Source organism: Pipistrellus hanaki (assembly GCF_964339955.1).
Source record: "Pipistrellus hanaki genome assembly, chromosome: 14".
In the NCBI taxonomy this organism is placed as follows: Eukaryota; Metazoa; Chordata; class Mammalia; order Chiroptera; family Vespertilionidae; genus Pipistrellus; species Pipistrellus hanaki.
The window spans coordinates 48854324-48870273 of record NC_140516.1 but is presented as its reverse complement, the minus strand read 5'-3'; positions in this window follow the sequence as shown (position 1 = coordinate 48870273).

The following is a 15950-nucleotide window of genomic DNA, read 5'->3' as shown; positions in this document are numbered from 1 at the left end:
TCCGAAACCGGTGTGGCTCACTGGAGCAGGGGTCCTCAAACTTTTTAAAGTGGGGGCCAGATCACGGTCCCTCAGAGAGCTGGAGGGCCGGACTATATGAACTACTAATTCCTACTGTAACACCTCGGCTGCGCTCACTGCCCAAAAAACCTGGCGGGCAGGATCAGACTCCTCTGCGGGCCGCATGTGGCCTGCGGGCTGTAGTTTGAAGACCCCTGGGATAGAGCGTCGGCCTGCGGACTGAAGGGTCCCCGGTTCGATTCCGGTCGAGGGCATGTACCTTGGTTCCAGACACATCCCCAGTGCAGAGTGTGCAGGAGGCAGCTGATCGATGTTTCTCTCTCATGGATGTTTCTGACTTTCTATCCCTCTCCCTTCCTCTCTGTAAAAAAATCAATAAAATATATTTAAAAAAAAAAGACATTGAAGTTTCCCCAAATAAGTTTCAAAATTTCTAAGAGAGACTTGCCGAAAGGAAATGCCTCTCTTGTATTTCAGACCTCTCTTGTATTTCGGATAAATGATGGGAATTAAAAATGATGTAAAAATGCCCACGTAATTATTTTAAAGATAATCCTAAAATGTCATTTAATGTCTTGGCATCAGGTGGGTAGATATTGGATTGGATAATTTGGCATTTTAGGGTTTGGAGACTCGGAGAGGGAATTTATGGCTTATGCGTTTTAAAGCCATAATCTCATGCTGAATTTGGTGAACGTTATTAAAAGCTACATCTTAAATATCCATGCTTTGTTTAATATAGTGCATTTATTGGTAGAGCTGTCTGTCGGATTTCATTTTTAACCTGGCGGGAGCATATGCATTTTAATCTAAATGTAATCTAAATGCTCACATTTCTCTTCAGATGCTTCCCTTAGTTAATTATGCAGACTCAGCTCCCTAATGCAGCAAACAACCTCTCCCAGGTGTACTTTGGACGCCTAATTATCCGTAAGAAAGAAAAATCCTTTGATTAAAACAAATCGCTTGCGTTAAGAATAAAAAAAAAACCAAAAAAAAAAAAACCTCTGCTTTCTCTTCTCACATAAGACCCTCCTAGGTCCTTGTGCATCCTGTATTCCACCAGCCAGGCTTTGCTCAAGGGGGAGGGGGTGTCTGGAGAGTCCCGGGCTGGGGGCCTGGGGAGAGGTACCGAGCAGGTCTCTCTGAAGGGCGTCCTTTAGGGTTTATTGGTTTTAGGGATATTAAACCGCGCTGATTAATCTAATGCTTTCCCAATGTCTCTGATTATTCTACGTGTGACAAATAAACACCGCGAAAGTCTTCTAAGGGGTATTTAAGTTAAACAAATAAATCCTGGCCGCGTCAGCTTAGTGGATCAAGATGTTTTTGTCTTTCCTTTCCTGCCTCAGCGGGGTCTGATAACATCAGAAACTTCTCAGCCCTTTGGGTTTTAAGTAGGTAAGAAAGACCAGATTTAGGCCTGGATGCCTCCGCCTGGGCCCACTGAACCCGAACCAAGTGGCTGCGGATTGCGGGGACAAGGGTGCCTTTGTCATCTTCATTAATCAAACCCCCCAAGCCCGATGAATGGGAGGCATTTTTCAGAGGCAAATAATTCACCCGAATTTGGATGTGTTTCTCTTTAATTAGTTTGATGAGCCCCCGAGTCTGAGGACTTGTCAAACACCTGGTCTTAACCCCACGCTGCTGACCTGGGGGAAGCACCGGGCGAGCGAAAGGACAGGCAGGTGGAAGGAGCTGAATGAGGGGCCCTCTCTGCGCAGCCGGGGCTCCAGATGAAAAGAATCATTACCACAATGATACTTCTAATTATACTGTCATTAGGATACCTCTTCGGTTGGCCGTGGCGCAGGGAGCCTTGCCTTCAGACCACATGATCCAGGAGACAGTGGAAGCCGGGCAGCCTCCGAGGCATTTAACCCTTTCTCCAGATGCAGCACCACGGAAGCCCTCAACATTGAACTCCGGCACTGGTCACGTGCCTGGTGCCCTTCTCCGCATGCTACAGGTAAGTGGTGTCACAACAAGCAATGCCTAAGTTGCCATGGGAAAAGGTATTGGGGAGGGACTCTTGGTATGGCCACCATTACCCATATCCTAGGTGGCACTTCACTGCTTTTCTGACCCACGTTCCGCTCAAGTTCAGCCAACGGGCACTGAACTTGAGGAATGTAAAAGTCTAACTGCCTCCACACCCGTGGGGAACAGACGACCAAACCAAGGTCCTTGGGTATTCCTGATTCCAGTGTGTGTTTACCAAAGCCAAACGCAGAAGGTAAGGGCACAGCGCTGTGTGTTTGCCCATGTCGCTCAGAGGGACAAAGCAGGGGCTTTGGAGTTTGATAGGCCTGGATTGGAATCTCAGCCTCCTCGTTTGCTAGATGTTCGGCCATGAGGAGATTCCACATTTGTAAGGCTCCATTTCCTCATCTGGAGCCCTTCAAAGGAATAAATGACAATTCCCCTGCATTGCTAAACAGTGCTTAGGAAGCATGCAGCAAACACTAAGAAGGTGGTTGTGGAAGGGTAGTTTCTCAAAGTTTTCTTAAAGTGCATCTATATTTTCCTGGAATTACCAGTCTACTAGAAGTGCCTGCCCCTCTATCTATAATAATAAAAGGGTAATATGCTAATTAGACCAGACAGTTGAATGTCCCTCTGGACGTTTTTCCAGATAAAGCTGGGGGGCTGGGAGGGCCGAGCCCCTGGCACGAATTTTGTGCATATCAGGTCTCTAGTCTATAATAGTCTATAATAACAAAAGCGTAATATGCTAATTAGACCAGACGTCCTTCAGGAAGACCTTCCGGATGAGACCTGGGCTGTGAGGGAAGCCCGGGTTCTGGGTGCCAGAGGGAAGCTGGTGCTGGCAGCTGGAGGAAGGAAGGCCTACTCTTACTCGAATTTCACGCACCGGGCCTCTAGTATTAAATTAAATAAAATAAAGAAACTCTCCCATCCATTCCCTATTTCTGAGGCGAGAGAGAAGCCACGTTCTGTAGCTCCCAATTACTAAGGTGCCTAAAGAAGGCTTGTTGATGAACTGAATTCTTTATTTCCTAAGTCAGCTTTGAATTCAACAAGCTCCTCACAGTGTTTCTGTCTGAGTACCAGGCAAGATGCAATAAGATACCGTGTTTTCTGTTGGTGCCGTTTGGATAGCAAGAATGATATTGTAAGGAAGAATCTCTGAGTATTTTCATAATCACCACAGGGCCCCAAATGGGGCCCTCCATTTTAGCAGGAATAGATCCAATCCTGTTGACATCTTGTGAAAACTGTGTCTGTCCCCAGCCTTCCATTGGCGCTGAGATGTAACAAAACATTACATTTCATACATATAAATGGATTTACACATAGGATGAGAATTTGAACTATTTCTTTATATGGAAAGTAGCCTTCATGGCTAAGAAGAATAGCAAGCATATAGATGTGTGCATTGAACAAGAGTCGAGAGAAACTGCAATTTAAACTATTTCCAAATAAATCAGTGTTGAATTTCACACTTAGAGGGTGTGGGTTTTTCATGAAGCGTAATGAAAAGCACATATTGGGAGGATTTATTTTACTGACAAAAACCACCAAAAATTTGCTGTGGTGAGTGGTATGGGCCTCATACAAAGGGAGTGCCAGGCGAGCGGGTGTCATCAGAAAACACAGGCACACAGTATGCAAGTTTTATGCAAAACAGATATATGCAAATATATACTTTCATATCTGCATCCCCAATGGTGGTATAGCTCCATACACATTCCAGATTATTATTGACCACTGGAAAAATATTGAGTAACCGTCATATATTTCTAACTCAGTAGTGGAATTTTCATTAGGTTAAATTATTATTATTATTATTATTTTTTAAGTTCTTGCTGTGATTATTTAAAAAATTTATACATATTGTGGGCTCTCTGGTATCCTGCTAAAGTCAAATTATTATGAACTCCGAAGGATAGCTAAATCCATGAGCTGGTTGGTTTCTACAATCAGTGTAAAGATGACATTGTATTGCTATGAATTTTAATTAAAATGACAGACTTTGTTTAATCCTTTTATTAAAAAAGCTCCCTCCAGTGCAAGAGAAAAGTTTATGTAAGAAAGCAGTTAATTTTTGAGATGTTTGAATATCTTTCTGTTTAAATCTCATCAACATAGCCCTCTATCAATCCATTTTTTTCCCCCTTAGAAGGCAGTTTTCCCCCTATTTTGTGTAAAAAAAAAAAAGGAGAGCCTGGAATTTGCTTGAAGTATAATTAGGATCCTAAAATGTACGGCTGCTCTCTGAAAACTTTATCTCCAAGCTCTTTTGCAATACAAGTTAATTAACTGGATTTAGATATTTGCAAGATGATATATTTAATGGGATTACTGCTCCTATAATGTTCTCAGTGACTGATGTGCAATCTAAGCTCACGGAACCGAGTGCTGAATTTCCAGCTCTTTGAGAGTTAATGTTGTGTTAAAGGAAAGTACAATTTGAACCTCATTGTTCATGAATAGGCGAGTTATTCCCCTGAAATGGAGCCGGGCCCTACAAGGCCGCCGCCGGCAGATGCGTGAGCAGGAGCTCCCAACCCCATCACATTCCAGCCACGGCCCCAGGTAGCTGGATCCCCACACCTGAACTCCTGACAAGTTCAAGGCAATTGTGTGTCTCGTCAACATAGAATGGCCCATTATTCGCCGTCTGTCTCCCAAGTGGAATCAATTAGATACTTCTGCTCCACCGGCTTAAAGACAGACACCTATGTTTTGGTTGGTGGAGAGTTAAAATGAAACCGTACATAACCACTTGGCATCCCTAGATCGGGCCATTGTGAGCGCTGGATGCTCTAAATCCACCTCTCAATGTGACCATTCAAAATATTTGTGATCGTTTTATCAGAAAGGTAAGCCATCATTTGCCTTGAAGGAAAAGCAATAGGAAAATGTCAGCCTTCCCTTGTCTCCCTCTCGCGTTGTGTTAGCAGATGTATTGCTGCCCGTCAGGTGGATGCACTTGAATATGAAGGCTTCAGACATGGAACATGATGTCACTAATGAATGTCATTTACATCTTCCTGATCAGAGGACTGGTGGAAAAATAGCACGTTAAGGAAAAGGTTGAAACTTTTATTCAATGTGTAAATATTAGCTTGGTCAAATGAGCTATCAAGAGAACATCTGACTTCTCCCTTAGTCAGAAGGCTACGGAACAGCACACCAGTTTCTCGTTTTCATTGGAACGTAGTGAGTGAAACGGGTCTTTGTCTTTCCCTAACCAGATCACTTCCAGGGATCCACTGACACGGCCTTATGCCTGAGCTTCCAGGTCACCACCGAACTCTCGAAAGCAGTGGTGGGCAAACTGCGGCTCGAGAGCCATGTGCGGCTCTTTGGTCCCTTGAGTTTTTAGCAAAGGCCAGCCTAGGAGTACCCTAATTAAGTTAATAACAACCTACCTACCTGTATAGTTTAAGTTTAAAAAATTTGACTCTCCAAAGAAATTTCAATCGTTGTACTGTTGATAGTTGGCTCTGTTGACTAATGAGTTTGCAGACCACTGCCCACAAGCAGAAGGAGACTTTAAAAGGAAGCATCTTTCATCAAATACATATGACAGTGTCCCCCAGTTTTCTTAAAAGTGAGCTATTAGGCAAAAATAAAAATATAATTTGAAGTCAGGAGTTCAAAAAAGCCAGAGACCAGAATCACCGAATGCCAAGGGCGGAGTCAGCTGAGAAGTCCTGTGGTCTAAGTTCCCTTTCCGGATGAGAAGGCTGTGGTCCCAAGTTCACTTGATGGATGGGAAAGCTGGAGCCTGGGTCTCCTTTAGCTCCCCAGTTGGGTGGCCCAGGAGGGGGTGTGAGAAAAGGAGGCAAATTCAAATGGGAAGGAGCCTGTCATTTACTCTTCTTGCTTCAAAATTAGAAGCAGCTCACCCAGGTAGGAAGTCAGTTCACCAGCCGTGGTGGGGATGAAGGGGTTAGTGTGTTCCTCAATAGCCCTGCAGTGGTTCTGGGTTAGCCGCCTTGGGTACCTGACTCTATCTGTTGGGGTACACCCAACTCCCTCTCTTAGCTACCTCTCTTGTCTCTTCCTGCACTTCTTTCCTAACTCCCCTTAGTGAGGCAGTCGCTGCTTTTCTGTGTTTTCACGTGTTTCAGCTTTGGAGGTTCAGGGAAAGAGCTATTTTCCTACCTTATTGAACTTTTCCTAACTCAAGGGGGTTGGATTCCACCTCCTGACCCTTTTCACCTCATTAACCTCTCCACTTCCTTTAGATCTCGGCTCATTTTCAAGCCTTTCCTGACCTTCACAACCAGGTCAGTCCCTCTTTGGAGGGCTTTCATAACATTCTGGATCTGTCTTTTGCAACACTTAGCGTGATTGGGATCTTAAATGTATTCATGTGCTATTTCTAATATGAATTTTTATTTGGAAACAAGTGAGACCCAGTAGAATTTGCAAAGTTAAGACTGAGCATTCTTACACAGTCTTCGCCCAGCTTTCCTGATGATAACATCAGCTATAATATTGAACATAACTAGAGTATACTGTGGAAACCAGGAATTGACATTCGTACAATGTCAGCCATGTGGGTAAAAAAATCTCACTCAGATTTCAACCGTCTGTATGTGAACATTATGTGTGTGACGTTTCATGAAATTTTAGATACTGGTAACTGAAGCCACATCAGGATGTTCCTTCACCCTTTACCCAGCTCTAAACTCTCACAATCACTGACTTCTTGTCCATTCTATAGTTTATGAGGTTGGGGATGTTATATAAATGGAATCCTTACAGAATGTAACTCTCTGACAATTGCTTTTTACACTTGGTGCAATCCATCTAAGTTGTGTATTTTCTATCATTTGATCCTTTTTATTACTGAGCTGTATTCCTTGGTATGGATGTGCCACAATTTGCTTGTCTGTTCACCGGTTCAAAGACTTTTGAGTTGTTCTCCCGTTGGGATTATAAACATTCATGTACTTTGTGTGTGTGTGTGTGTGTGTGTGTGTGTGTGTGTGTGTGTGTGAACATAGTATATTTTGATTTCCCTTCAATAAAAACCCAGGAGTGTGATTGAAAGGTTGTATAGAAAATGTTGAACCGTTTCTATTTGGGGCTGTACCATGTCACCTTCCCCCCTGTGTGAGAGCTCTAATTCTCCACATGATCACCAGCACCTGGTATCGTGGGTGGTTTTTATTTTAGCGATTCTAATAGGTGTATAATGGATTCTTCATAGATTTTTAATTTGCATGATTTTAATGGCTAATGTTACCTTTTTGTGCACTCATTTGCCATCTGTATATACTCCGAGGTGGAGTGTCTGTTTAAGTCTTACCTGTTTTCTAATTGGATTGCTTTGTTTTCTTATTGTTGAATAGAGAGTTCTTTACATGTTCTGGATACAAGTTCTTTGAAAATATTTCACTCCTGTCTGAGGCTTATCATTTTATCTTCTTAGCACATTGTGGACCAGTAGTTTCATTGCTAGCTTTACCCAATGACCAGATAAGTTTCTATTGAACGAGTACAAAAAACATTTTACATAAATGGTAAAGGGATGCTTTAAAATTAAATACCTATTGTATTTGAGGTTATTTATTACATGTTCTTGCAAGCTAATATCTTTTTAAAGTATGATACTTTGTAAAACACTGTGTAAAATGAAGTGAGAATTCTCATGATTCATCTGCAATGTGTTAAGAGGGTGTTTTGCAGAGGAAAATTCTTAATTTTGGTTAAGTCCATTTATCTATTTTTCCCTTATGAATGATCCTTTGATAGCCTAACTAAGAGAACTTTTCAGGATACCGGGTCACAAAGTCCTCAGGAGATTCTGATCTGATGGGAGCATCAAGCAGTGTATTAGCTTAGGGTCCTTCCACAGGCTGATATATATAATTCTAGCATTTGGGTTCAAAGGTGACATTATAGTCCTTTAACTCATTGCAGCAGAGAGTGCCTAATAAATGCAAAGTATAGTTGAGCTACAAACATGACATTGTCTTTGTCTAAAATATTAGTTATCCAAGCAAGATTTTGAGCAACAAGAAAAATTATGCATGCATCAAAATGACATTATAACTTACCTAGCAAACAAAAACCCACAAAATACAACAACAAAAACAAATGATATGCAATGAATGCAGAAAGATTGACTCCCCATTTAAGACCACTATTGTATAGTACACTCCAACTCTGTAAAAGCTCCAACTATTGCATGAGGAAGGGCTGATTCTATTGCCCTGCTTTCAAAGCCAGGGCAGTATGGCTTCTCTAAAACCGGAAGGAGTTTATCCTTGGGATGAGACCAGATTCTGTTCAGGGAAGAGGTGTGCCATGCATATGGAGCTCAGTCCCTCTTGGTGACCGTGGCAAAGGCTATGGCTGTCCATGGGAGCGTCAGCGTGACTTATGCCAAGTTTGGCCTAAGCTAAGGTCATTGGATACAGAATCTTTTTCATGTCATGAAATGTAGGAAGTTATTGAAATCTAAAGCCAAAATCCTGAATTTAGTTTCTCTTTTTAAAAAAAAAAGGGGGGGGGGCGGGAAGGAAGAAAGGGAGAAAAGAAGGACAGAAGAAAGGGAGGGAAAAAGAAAGAAAGAAAGAAAGAAAGAAAGAAAGAAAGAAAGAAAGGGAGGGAGGGAGGGAGGGAGGGAGGGAGGGAGGGAGGGAGGAGAGAGAGAGAGAGAGAGAGAGAGAGAGAGAGAGAGAGAGAGAGAGAGAGAGAGAAAGAGAGAAAGAGAGAAAGAGAGAAAGAGAGAAAGAGAGAAAGAGAGAAAGAGAGAAAGAGAGAAAGAGAGAAAGAGAGAAAGGAAGGAAGGAAGGAAGGAAGGAAGGAAGGAAGGAAGGAAGGAAGAATAAGAAAAGAAAACATAGGCTTATATGTTTCCGTAATTCACATCTGTACTTACTCCACCAATGATCAAACGCTTAGAGATGGCTTTGATAGAAAGAGTGCAATTTTCATCTTGTTACCTGTGGGATGTCCACCTAGCTGTGCTCTCCATTTGCCACACGAGAGGCTCTCACAACGGCACACACCCCACGTGTCTCCACTCCCTGGCTTGCTCACTTTATGACTTCTGGCAAATTCCATAGCAAAGTATTGGTGTCCATATGCTCGCCCTCCTCCCCCAAATCTTATACCTCAGAGATGAGGATTCCCAGTCATATTTTCAAGGGAGAGAGACGTTTCAGAAACCAACACACGAGAAACAAAAATAAGCCATTAACATCCAACACAATACCCTGAATTCCTGTTAGTCATCTTTGAAAGAGAATGGGCATTGGTTACACACAGATAACGCCAAGATGCTTAACAGCAGGTAACTGAGATGCTGTGTCGCGGGTGGAAGGAGGAAACAGGGCCCCCTAACCTTGACTTCAGACTTGGCCGGGGGGAGGCATGTCATGTCCACCCAGTGTGCATTCCGGCTGGTCTCTCTGTAGCCAGCAGTTTAAACAACTCCTGAGGGTCCTTGGGAATTTGTATCACGAGATGTTAGACAGAGCGGCCCTTCAGGGCATTAATGAGCCAGCGGTCAGGTCACCTGTGCAAGCGAATACTTGAAAAAATAACGCTGCCCCCAGCTCCGCCCGTGCCCCCAGCAAGCACGCGTTCACTCCTTCGGAGAAGGGGCTGAAAAGCTTACATTCAAGGTACATTCATCTGGAAACAAGTGTACTTTTGTGTCCGGGGAGGATTCTTTTCATGGCCGTCCATTTAGTACACCGATAGACGGGACTCCAGCTCCGCTATCGGGTTGCCGAGCGGAGACCCCTCCGCAGGCCAGGCCGGGCCAAAGCGTGCGGCCTCTCTGATTTCTCTGATCAGCCTGAACATGCCGGGTCCCCTTGCCCTCGGGGACCCGCTGCGAGTTTCTTGGGAGGGAAAACGACCTCCAGGTAGTATAAAGAGGTATTCAGTTCTGTGGGTAGTATGTTGACGGAAGGCAAAAGAAACACGCACACACACAAGACACATTCCAACAGCAACTCAAAGCAACTATAAAGTGAGCTCTTTTGCACCAACACACCGGGGGTGGTGTGCCGGATTTTGACACTCAGGGTGACTTCTAGGCACTAGCTGGCCCTCGACCCTCTCTGCTTGCTGTGAATTTTCTGAAGATGCAACCACACCTTCAGCTACATTCTACAAAGTTGGGGGAAATGGTGTTTGCAGCATGAATTCTTGGAGCGCTTAGAACCCTGTATGGACATCCAGGGTTGTTTGTTTTATTTTGTTCTCGTGCCTTTGTCTTCTTAACAGTTAGAGGAGTTAGGAAGTATCCGCAATGGAATGTATACCTTTTACTTTTGCAATGTTTTGAGAATCGCGTGCTTTAAATGTGTAATCGTTCAGTATAATACCAAAATAATAATATGAATGGTGGAGTACTTACTGTGGGCCAATGCGGAGCTAGACACTTCAGCTAAATTACCCTAACCTGGGTGATAGTTCAGTGTCAGAGGTGAAGAGAGGAAGTGAGTCGTCGGGAAAGTCGGTGGTCATGGATGCAGCTCCTAGGCCATGTCCTTCCCACTGCATGACAGGACCCAAGGCGAACTTCAGGAGCTGGAAATGCTCCTGAAGGACAAGTCTGATGGGGCCTTTGGCTGTCAATAATCCAACCATGTCACCTCCCCCAGGTGGGAAGCTGAGGTTCAAGGCCATCGACGGGAGTAGGCCCTGGGCCTCCAGTCTCCCTCGCACCACCGTAAGGATTGTTTGGGGACCTCCCAAAACAAGGTGCTTGCCTTCCACTAGCCTGCCCTGGACTGCCTGCCTCCTTCCCTTGCTTTGATGTCTCTGATGTCCTAGGTCTGACCCTTTCTGATCTCTATCTTGAAACTGAAGTACTTTCCTCATTGTGTGATCCCACTGGCCCCTAGCAGAAAGCCCGTGCCCCGTGAGCCCTGGAAATCGAATTTTAAAGGGACTCCGAAAGTCTTGTCTAGGCCCGTGTTAATGTTAATTATGACTTTCCAGGCCCTGGCTGGAAGTGTGCATGTGACACACGTAATATGTAATATGTAATATATAATATGTACCCTGAGCAAGCAGGGGCAGCAGTTAAGTCGGCCTTCTCTTAAAGTCGGCAGGAATGCTAACTGAGAAACGGCCCATTTCTCTGGCAGGTCTAATTATACAGAAGTGCACATTATACAGAAGGTGCATTTAAAAAAAAAACACATTAAAAAAAAACACACCAACTTCCATTCTCCATAAAGCCTTAATAGCTTTTTCTAGTCTTTGGACTCAGTCTACACAATGCAATATAAAGCCCAGTAAGAACATTAATAGGGTACATATTAGAAATCGGCCTTTTTTCTCCTCTCCATGCACATGAGCTCCATAAACCAAGAGCTATTTGGTTTCCTCCCCTGTGCCCAGCTCCATCCTTTCGCTGGAAGGAGAGAGTGAGGATTAGCAAGCCTACTGAAGTAAACGTTCACACAGAGCCAGCTCGGTGCCCAGGGCCAGGGTGGGGGCAGGTCATGAAAGGCACAAGCCAGGGGGAGCCCCGAGAAGGGAGAACCTTCATTTTCCTAGTGTGGCGATGGCATTCATGTCTTTTCCTAGTTAGCAAGGCAGGTTTGCCCAGTGGTTAAGTCTGGATCCAGACTGGCATTGCCACCTAGGAGTTGGGACGCGGGCAAGTTAAAGGCCTTTCTGTACCTCTCACCCTCATTTAAACCTGGGGACAATGGCAGTAGTGATGTCACACTGTACCAGGTGTGACCCTCCAATGGGTCATCAGATGGGAAGCACCTGGAGCACAGAGGAAATGCCCCTTCGGCGTTGGGCACAATGGTTACTCTCATCACAACCAGCTCACATTCATGAAAATCAAGGCAGACAGTTCAGACAAGGATGTAGGGATGTGGAAGAGGAGAAAGAGCCGTGGACAGAGAGCTAGAAGCCCTAGCATCAAGCCAGTTCTACCACTCAAGGCATGCATCTGGGCCTATTTCAGTATTTGCCACGTGGCAGCTGGATTGGGTGATCTGACCCCAGTTAGATCACGGGATAGTGTCCATGCCTTTGACTATTTCAAATCCAGCTCAATCCACCTTTCCAAACCCTCCACAACCCCATTCCTGGAAATGAAAGCTCTAGTATTCTTACTATGAGATCCTTTTTAAACACACACACACACACACACACACACACACACACACACATACATACCAAAGTAAAGTGATTGGTGATCAGTAGCAAAACAATAGTAGAATCATGGACTATTATTGTACAATCTCTAAAATGTTGTACAATCACTAAAGTGAGTGACTTAGCTCTATTATAAATTGATTTGGAGGGATTTAGGGTTTATATTATTCAGCAAGGGGAGATAAAACTCACATGCTTACCGAGAAGTTTATTTTAAAAGATTAAATTTTAGGAAAGGAATGGTTCTCCATCCATGACTCTTTCTCTTCTGCATGGACACAGGAAGCAATATTTGAACCCATTTGAAGGATGGTCAGATGTAATAAAAAGTAGAAAACAGGGAAAAGGATCTCAGGTAGGGCAAATAGCATGGACAGAGGCCAGGTGGGTGTAAAAATACATAGTACATGAAGGAATAGTATGTTCTTCTTACTGCCTAAGCCTGGAGTTCTAGCAGAGGGCGTCAGATGGGTGCTGTGAATAGGTAAGACCATATAGGTAGGAGTTCTAATATTTTCGGGAAGGCTATGGAGAAACACAAGCCTTTAAGCCAATTTTATCCCATGAGTGTTTGGGGGGATCACCATGGTAGCAGATGGCAGTAGTTGGTTTAATTTACTGGAATAACTAGAGCTGCAAGTCAAGGAAACCAAGTAGGATGCTAGAGGTGGAGACATGGGGACATTCCAAGGCAAAAGTCACAGCACTTGCTCATCCAATGCTCAAGACATTGACCACATTGAGCACATGGCAGGCTCTTAATGAATATTGGAAGGACTCTCACGTGGGGAACTTGTGATGGATGGGAAGGAGGCAAGTATGGATATTGATGCTGAGTCATTGCCAAGTGGCTATGCCATTGCCCGGGGCAATCACTCAAAGAAGGACATACTATGGTGGCCCTTAGCCCCACTGGTTTGGAAATGTTTTCCCAAACTCTCAAGGATTACCCTGATCTCAAGTTATGAAGTAGGATCTGTTACATGAGGGTCTATCTTTTATTGCCCTGTGCTCTTGGCACTGAACAAACATCTCAAATTCCCAAGAAGAAAGCTGTGGTTCTATTATGAAATTAATTTTCCACTGACTCAGGTCCAGAAGGCTGTTTGAAAGATACGTGTTGATTGATGTGCATATGAAGACTTCCATGCAGCTTTGCAAAGTACTAAATCTGCAAATCTGCAAGTAGAAATAGAGTCTTTCTGGAAAAAATATTAATACTGTACCTCGGTGTTACCGGGTGATTGCTTTTCAACACCTGGGAGGACTTTTAAATGAACAATTCCTATTTATATCTTCCTCCAAATAGCGCTGGAACTCCCAGGCATCTTATAAAAGTCTGGAACAGGCCTGCCTTGCTGAGGTCAGGACTTGATTAATCATACAGAAAGTGCAAGCCCAGGCATATTACAATATAGAGGGATCATGTCTCAAATGTGCCAGGCACCTGAAATGAGTGAGCGTCTAAATCCCAGGGGTGATTCTGAAAACAAGAATGCAAGGAATGACTCCAGAGGATGATATTGAAATATACTGCAGGAGGAGAGTTTAAGAAAGAACTGAGACATGAAAGATGAGAACAGAATGATAGAGGAAGGACACTGAGGATGCGTTTCCGTAGCATCAGACAGCTAGGAGGAGAGGTAATACAGAGCAGAGATTCTCATGACAAGACTCTGGAGTGAGCTATGGAGGCAGTGAGTGGACCCTTTTTGTCTCCCAATCTTAGCAACGAGGAAGCCCAATATCAATTTTGAAAGTCAGTACAAAGCTCACTTCCCCGGATCTACTTTCCTTTCACCAGCCATCCTTCCTGGAGCCCCAGGCTGATTCTCCGGGAGAGACTGTGTGGGGTACCAGATGTATGTGGATTCTGTCTCCATTTGGCAAAAATATTGAAGTGAGATTAAAGGTTCTGTAGAACAAAGCCTGGTTTACACTTGGTTAGAACAGTGAAAGGGAGAGTAGGACACCCTCCCCAGAGCCATGGTGTTAGGGGCAGTCATTGGCAGAGACTACTAACACCCAGTGAGTGGTGACAAAGTCACGAGTTGCAGAAGGAAGGACAAGGTGCTGGAACAGGAGGCCAGGTGACCATGAGGAACCTGCTTTGGGAGGAACATAGACCTGGTGGAATTTTCTAGGGGACTGAGTTCTTCCATGGCCTACTGGGCTTGAGGTCTTCCTACCACGTCATTTTGGAGGACATACATATGCCCACTTTTGGAAACTCCGAGCTGGTGAAGCCAAGCCTCATGTGGGTTGCAAGAGACAGAATGTACTTGGGCTAACTTCTTCAAGGGTATTGAGAGTGTAGTTTGAATCTCCAACTTCCCCTCTTATTAACTGTGTCCTTTACTTAACCTCCATGAACTTGGCTTTCTCATCTGTAATATGTTAATAACAGCTCTTTCTTGAATATAATATATTCTAATAGAATATGGTCCTGCCATTAGACTTAACTGCAATGATGTCAGGCTCTTAGTACTGGGCTTGGCATATATTATGTTCTCAGCGAATAGCAGCTGCTGCACTTATTATAGAAAAACGCCCAGTAATGTGAGGAGCACAGTCTCTGAGACCTGGGTCCCTTTCTGATGAGCAGAATCCATTTACATGAAGGATGCTGGCCAGTTGTGCGCTGGGGGGGAAATTGGGCTGGCTCTTTGACCAAATTTGGCCCTGACTGGATCCCTTGGGGAATGAAAACGACTTCAGAAAGGAAGCCAGAAGGCTGAGCTACACCGAGACCCATGGTTCTCTTCGGTCACAAATGCTAATTCTGCGACATGTCCAAATTCAGGCAGCAGCATCCAATCAGAGTCCTGTGCCAGCGGTCCCCGGGGTTCTGTTTCTCACAGTTTCATCATTTCTGGCCCTATATGTCTGAGCACAAGTGTGCTATCCATTACCAGAGAGAAGGCTTCTGGAGCCAGCTCACAGAAGACGAGTTGAGTTGCGTGGCAAGGTTAGCTGTCTCTACGGTCTTTGTGCATCGAGGCCACATAGTGACATATAGGAAGCAAAGGTGTATTTTAGGGGAGAGGGTCCTAGGTAGTCTCTGAGCACAGAAGAATTGTTCAGCACGTGTTCAGTTTCTTGGTTGAGTCCCCTGTCACCTCCTATCTCTGTCTCAACCCTCAAGCCTTTCAGTGTTGCTGCCTTGTGCTCTTTGGTCGGCTGGTGTTCAGGAAACTTTTAGAAAATGTGGAACAGAATCCCTGACGTGCACATTGAGCTGGTCTGTGCCTGATTAGGCACCAGCAGCCGTGGCTCGCAGATGCCACTGGGATCACAACATTCTGTTATGAGATTGGACTTTTAAAGAGCTGGAGTCAAGTGGCAAAGTCAATGGCTGTCAACAGCCTGAGTCAGGGCCCGAGAGAGCGTGGTTTGCTGGCGGAGGTTGCGCTGGGGAGCCGTAAATGGCCCCATCTGGGGTTGGGGGTGATGGATGAGGGAGAGGAAGGAGCCAAGAGGCCAGGAACGTGAGAAACCAGCACCTGGGGCTGTGGCACCGTCACCCAGCTTGTTTTCCTCGTTCTGACCTCATGCCCAGCCTGATGTCTCGGCTTCCTTCTTTTCCCTGACTTGGTCATCTGCTCTGTCTTCTTAGGTCTGGGACCCTCCCTCATTCATTTTCAGGCTACACTCCTGAACTTTCGTCCAAAGATATGAGTGAATGGGGGGGGGGGGGGGGGTGGTGTTGATAAAATCAGTCCGATAGTATCAAATAGGCTACCGGGTTGAAGATCACAAGTGACCACAGAGTACACACATTACAAATTCCGATCTCG